A 6,338-nucleotide genomic window follows, 5' to 3' on the forward strand; every position below is an offset into this window, starting at 1 on the left:
GTGTTGGGAAGAGGATGGGGAGCACAGGGGTATGTGTGGAAGAGGCTGCAGGTGTGTGGGGCAGGGCTGGGGGCAGAGGGGTATGTGGGGAAGAGGCTGCAGGTGTGTGGGGAAGAGGATGGGGAGCACAGGGGTATGTGGGGAAGAGGCTGCAGGTGTGTGGGGTAGAGGATGGGGAGCACAGGGGTATGTGGGGAAGAGGCTGCAGGTGTGTGGGGAAGAGGATGGGGAGCACAGGGGTATGTGGGGAAGAGGCTGCAGGTGTGTGGGGAAGAGGATGGGGAGCACAGTGGTATGTGGGGAAGAGGCTGCAGGTGTGTGGGTAAGAGGATGGGGAACTCAGGGGTGTATGGGGAAGAGGCTGCAGGTGTGTGGGGAAGAGGATGGGGAGCACAGGGGTATGTGGGGAAGAGGCTGCAGGTGTGTTGGGAAGAGGATGGGGAGCACAGGGGTATGTGGGGAAGAGGCTGCAGGTGTGTGGGGCAGGGCTGGGGGCAGAGGGGTATGTGGGGAAGAGGCTGCAGGTGTGTGGGGAAGAGGATGGGGAGCACAGGCTGCAGGTGTGTGGGGTAGAGGATGGGGAGCACAGGGGTATGTGGGGAAGAGGCTGCAGGTGTCTGGGGAAGAGGATGGGGAGCACAGGGGTATGTGGGGAAGAGGCTGCAGGTGTGTGGGGTAGAGGATGGGGAGCACAGGGGTATGTGGGGAAGAGGCTGCAGGTGTGTGGGGAAGAGGATGGGGAACTCAGGGGTGTATGGGGAAGAGGCTGCAGGTGTGTGGGGAAGAGGATGGGGAGCACAGGGGTATGTGGGGAAGAGGCTGCAGGTGTGTTGGGAAGAGGATGGGGAGCACAGGGGTATGTGTGGAAGAGGCTGCAGGTGTGTGGGGCAGGGCTGGGGGCAGAGGGGTATGTGGGGAAGAGGCTGCAGGTGTGTGGGGAAGAGGATGGGGAGCACAGGGGTATGTGGGGAAGAGGCTGCAGGTGTGTGGGGTAGAGGATGGGGAGCACAGGGTATGTGGGGAAGAGGCTGCAGGTGTGTGGGGAAGAGGATGGGGAGCACAGGGGTATGTGGGGAAGAGGCTGCAGGTGTGTGGGGAAGAGGATGGGGAGCACAGGGGTATGTGGGGAAGAGGCTGCAGGTGTGTGGGGAAGAGGATGGGGAGCACAGGGGTATGTGGGGAAGAGGCTGCAGGTGTGTGGGGTAGAGGATGGGGAGCACAGGGGTATGTGGGGAAGAGGCTGCAGGTGTGTGGGGTAGAGGATGGGGAGCACAGGGGTATGTGGGGAAGAGGCTGCAGGTGTGTGGGGTAGAGGATGGGGAGCACAGGGGTATGTGGGGAAGAGGCTGCAGGTGTGTGGGGAAGAGGATGGGGAGCACAGGGGTATGTGGGGAAGAGGCTGCAGGTGTGTGGGGAAGAGGATGGGGAGCACAGGGGTATGTGGGGAAGAGGCTGCAGGTGTGTGGGGAAGAGGATGGGGAACTCAGGGGTGTATGGGGAAGAGGCTGCAGGTGTGTGGGGAAGATGGGGAGCACAGGGGTATGTGGGGAAGAGGCTGCAGGTGTGTGGGGAAGAGGATGGGGAGCACAGGGGTATGTGGGGAAGAGGCTGCAGGTGTGTTGGGAAGAGGATGGGGAGCACAGGGGTATGTGGGGAAGAGGCTGCAGGTGTGTGGGGCAGGGCTGGGGGCAGAGGGGTATGTGGGGAAGAGGCTGCAGGTGTGTGGGGAAGAGGATGGGGAGCACAGGGGTATGTGGGGAAGAGGCTGCAGGTGTGTGGGGTAGAGGATGGGGAGCACAGGGGTATGTGGGGAAGAGGCTGCAGGTGTGTGGGGAAGAGGATGGGGAGCACAGGGGTATGTGGGGAAGAGGCTGCAGGTGTGTGGGGTAGAGGATGGGGAGCACAGGGGTATGTGGGGAAGAGGCTGCAGGTGTGTGGGGAAGAGGATGGGGAGCACAGGGGTATGTGGGGAAGAGGCTGCAGGTGTGTGGGGTAGAGGATGGGGAGCACAGGGGTATGTGGGGAAGAGGCTGCAGGTGTGTGGGGTAGAGGATGGGGAACTCAGGGGTGTATGGGGAAGAGGCTGCAGGTGTGTGGGGAAGAGGATGGGGAACTCAGGGGTGTATGGGGAAGAGGCTGCAGGTGTGTGGGGAAGAGGATGGGGAGCACAGGGGTATGTGGGGAAGAGGCTGCAGGTGTGTGGGGAAGAGGATGGGGAGCACAGGGGTATGTGGGGAAGAGGCTGCAGGTGTGTGGGGTAGAGGATGGGGAGCACAGGGGTATGTGGGGAAGAGGCTGCAGGTGTGTGGGGAAGAGGATGGGGAGCACAGGGGTATGTGGGGAAGAGGCTGCAGGTGTGTGGGGTAGAGGATGGGGAGCACAGGGGTATGTGGGGAAGAGGCTGCAGGTGTGTGGGGAAGAGGATGGGGAGCACAGGGGTATGTGGGGAAGAGGCTGCAGGTGTGTGGGGACGAGGATGGGGAGCACAGGGGTATGTGGGGAAGAGGCTGCAGGTGTGTGGGGAAGAGGATGGGGAACTCAGGGGTGTATGGGGAAGAGGCTGCAGGTGTGTGGGGAAGAGGATGGGGAGCACAGGGGTATGTGGGGAAGAGGCTGCAGGTGTGTTGGGAAGAGGATGGGGAGCACAGGGGTATGTGTGGAAGAGGCTGCAGGTGTGTGGGGCAGGGCTGGGGGCAGAGGGGTATGTGGGGAAGAGGCTGCAGGTGTGTGGGGAAGAGGATGGGGAGCACAGGGGTATGTGGGGAAGAGGCTGCAGGTGTGTGGGGTAGAGGATGGGGAGCACAGGGGTATGTGGGGAAGAGGCTGCAGGTGTGTGGGGAAGAGGATGGGGAGCACAGGGGTATGTGGGGAAGAGGCTGCAGGTGTGTGGGGAAGATGGGGAGCACAGGGGTATGTGGGGAAGAGGCTGCAGGTGTGTGGGGAAGAGGATGGGGAACTCAGGGGTGTATGGGGAAGAGGCTGCAGGTGTGTGGGGAAGAGGATGGGGAGCACAGGGGTATGTGGGGAAGAGGCTGCAGGTGTGTGGGGAAGAGGATGGGGAGCACAGGGGTATGTGGGGAAGAGGCTGCAGGTGTGTGGGGCAGGGCTGGGGGCAGAGGGGTATGTGGGGAAGAGGCTGCAGGTGTGTGGGGAAGAGGATGGGGAGCACAGGGGTATGTGGGGAAGAGGCTGCAGGTGTGTGGGGAAGAGGATGGGGAGCACAGGGGTATGTGGGGAAGAGGCTGCAGGTGTGTGGGGTAGAGGATGGGGAGCACAGGGGTATGTGGGGAAGAGGCTGCAGGTGTGTGGGGAAGAGGATGGGGAGCACAGGGGTTTGTGGGGAATAGGCTGCAGGTGTGTGGGGAAGAGGATGGGGAACTCAGGGGTGTATGGGGAAGAGGCTGCAGGTGTGTGGGGTAGAGGATGGGGAGCACAGGGGTATGTGGGGAAGAGGCTGCAGGTGTGTGGGGAAGAGGATGGGGAGCACAGGGGTATGTGGGGAAGAGGCTGCAGGTGTGTGGGGAAGAGGATGGGGAGCACAGGGGTATGTGGGGAAGAGGCTGCAGGTGTGTGGGGAAGAGGATGGGGAACTCAGGGGTGTATGGGGAAGAGGCTGCAGGTGTGTGGGGAAGAGGATGGGGAGCACAGGGGTATGTGGGGAAGAGGCTGCAGGTGTGTTGGGAAGAGGATGGGGAGCACAGGGGTATGTGTGGAAGAGGCTGCAGGTGTGTGGGGCAGGGCTGGGGGCAGAGGGGTATGTGGGGAAGAGGCTGCAGGTGTGTGGGGAAGAGGATGGGGAGCACAGGGGTATGTGGGGAAGAGGCTGCAGGTGTGTGGGGTAGAGGATGGGGAGCACAGGGGTATGTGGGGAAGAGGCTGCAGGTGTGTGGGGAAGAGGATGGGGAGCACAGGGGTATGTGGGGAAGAGGCTGCAGGTGTGTGGGGAAGAGGATGGGGAGCACAGTGGTATGTGGGGAAGAGGCTGCAGGTGTGTGGGTAAGAGGATGGGGAACTCAGGGGTGTATGGGGAAGAGGCTGCAGGTGTGTGGGGAAGAGGATGGGGAGCACAGGGGTATGTGGGGAAGAGGCTGCAGGTGTGTTGGGAAGAGGATGGGGAGCACAGGGGTATGTGGGGAAGAGGCTGCAGGTGTGTGGGGCAGGGCTGGGGGCAGAGGGGTATGTGGGGAAGAGGCTGCAGGTGTGTGGGGAAGAGGATGGGGAGCACAGGCTGCAGGTGTGTGGGGTAGAGGATGGGGAGCACAGGGGTATGTGGGGAAGAGGCTGCAGGTGTGTGGGGAAGAGGATGGGGAGCACAGGGGTATGTGGGGAAGAGGCTGCAGGTGTGTGGGGTAGAGGATGGGGAGCACAGGAGTATGTGGGGAAGAGGCTGCAGGTGTGTGGGGAAGAGGATGGGGAACTCAGGGGTGTATGGGGAAGAGGCTGCAGGTGTGTGGGGAAGAGGATGGAGAGCACAGGGGTATGTGGGGAAGAGGCTGCAGGTGTGTTGGGAAGAGGATGGGGAGCACAGGGGTATGTGTGGAAGAGGCTGCAGGTGTGTGGGGCAGGGCTGGGGGCAGAGGGGTATGTGGGGAAGAGGCTGCAGGTGTGTGGGGAAGAGGATGGGGAGCACAGGGGTATGTGGGGAAGAGGCTGCAGGTGTGTGGGGTAGAGGATGGGGAGCACAGGGGTATGTGGGGAAGAGGCTGCAGGTGTGTGGGGAAGAGGATGGGGAGCACAGGGGTATGTGGGGAAGAGGCTGCAGGTGTGTGGGGAAGAGGATGGGGAGCACAGGGGTATGTGGGGAAGAGGCTGCAGGTGTGTGGGGAAGAGGATGGGGAACTCAGGGGTATGTGGGGAAGAGGCTGCAGGTGTGTGGGGAAGAGGATGGGGAACTCAGGGGTGTATGGGGAAGAGGCTGCAGGTGTGTGGGGAAGAGGATGGGGAGCACAGGGGTATGTGGGGAAGAGGCTGCAGGTGTGTTGGGAAGAGGATGGGGAGCACAGGGGTATGTGGGGAAGAGGCTGCAGGTGTGTGGGGCAGGGCTGGGGGCAGAGGGGTATGTGGGGAAGAGGCTGCAGGTGTGTGGGGAAGAGGATGGGGAGCACAGGGGTATGTGGGGAAGAGGCTGCAGGTGTGTGGGGAAGAGGATGGGGAGCACAGGGGTATGTGGGGAAGAGGCTGCAGGTGTGTGGGGTAGAGGATGGGGAGCACAGGGGTATGTGGGGAAGAGGCTGCAGGTGTGTGTGGAAGAGGATGGGGAGCACAGGGGTATGTGGGGAAGAGGCTGCAGGTGTGTGGGGAAGAGGATGGGGAGCACAGGGGTGTATGGGGAAGAGGCTGCAGTGTGTGGGGCAGGGCTGGGGGCAGAGGGGTATGTGGGGAAGAGCTGCAGGTGTGTGGGGCAGGGCTGGGGGCAGAGGGGTATGTGGGGAAGAGGCTGCAGGTGTGTGGGGAAGAGGATGGGGAGCACAGGGGTATGTGGGGAAGAGGCTGCAGGTGTGTGGGGTAGAGGATGGGGAGCACAGGGGTATGTGGGGAAGAGGCTGCAGGTGTGTGGGGAAGAGGATGGGGAGCACAGGGGTATGTGGGGAAGAGGCTGCAGGTGTGTGGGGAAGAGGATGGGGAGCACAGGGGTATGTGGGGAAGAGGCTGCAGGTGTGTTGGGAAGAGGATGGGGAGCACAGGGGTATGTGTGGAAGAGGCTGCAGGTGTGTGGGGCAGGGCTGGGGGCAGAGGGGTATGTGGGGAAGAGGCTGCAGGTGTGTGGGGAAGAGGATGGGGAGCACAGGGGTATGTGGGGAAGAGGCTGCAGGTGTGTGGGGTAGAGGATGGGGAGCACAGGGGTATGTGGGGAAGAGGCTGCAGGTGTGTGGGGAAGAGGATGGGGAGCACAGGGGTATGTGGGGAAGAGGCTGCAGGTGTGTGGGGAAGAGGATGGGGAGCACAGGGGTATGTGGGGAAGAGGCTGCAGGTGTGTGGGGAAGAGGATGGGGAACTCAGGGGTGTATGGGGAAGAGGCTGCAGGTGTGTGGGGAAGAGGATGGGGAGCACAGGGGTATGTGGGGAAGAGGCTGCAGGTGTGTGGGGAAGAGGATGGGGAGCACAGGGGTATGTGGGGAAGAGGCTGCAGGTGTGTGGGGCAGGGCTGGGGGCAGAGGGGTATGTGGGGAAGAGGCTGCAGGTGTGTGGGGAAGAGGATGGGGAGCACAGGGGTATGTGGGGAAGAGGCTGCAGGTGTGTGGGAAGAGGATGGGGAGCACAGGGGTATGTGGGGAAGAGGCTGCAGGTGTGTGGGGTAGAGGATGGGGAGCACAGGGGTATGTGGGGAAGAGGCTGCA

This window comes from Taudactylus pleione, unplaced genomic scaffold (assembly GCF_031769625.1).
Source record: "Taudactylus pleione unplaced genomic scaffold, aTauple2 ptg002465l, whole genome shotgun sequence".
NCBI lineage: Eukaryota > Metazoa > Chordata > Amphibia > Anura > Myobatrachidae > Taudactylus > Taudactylus pleione.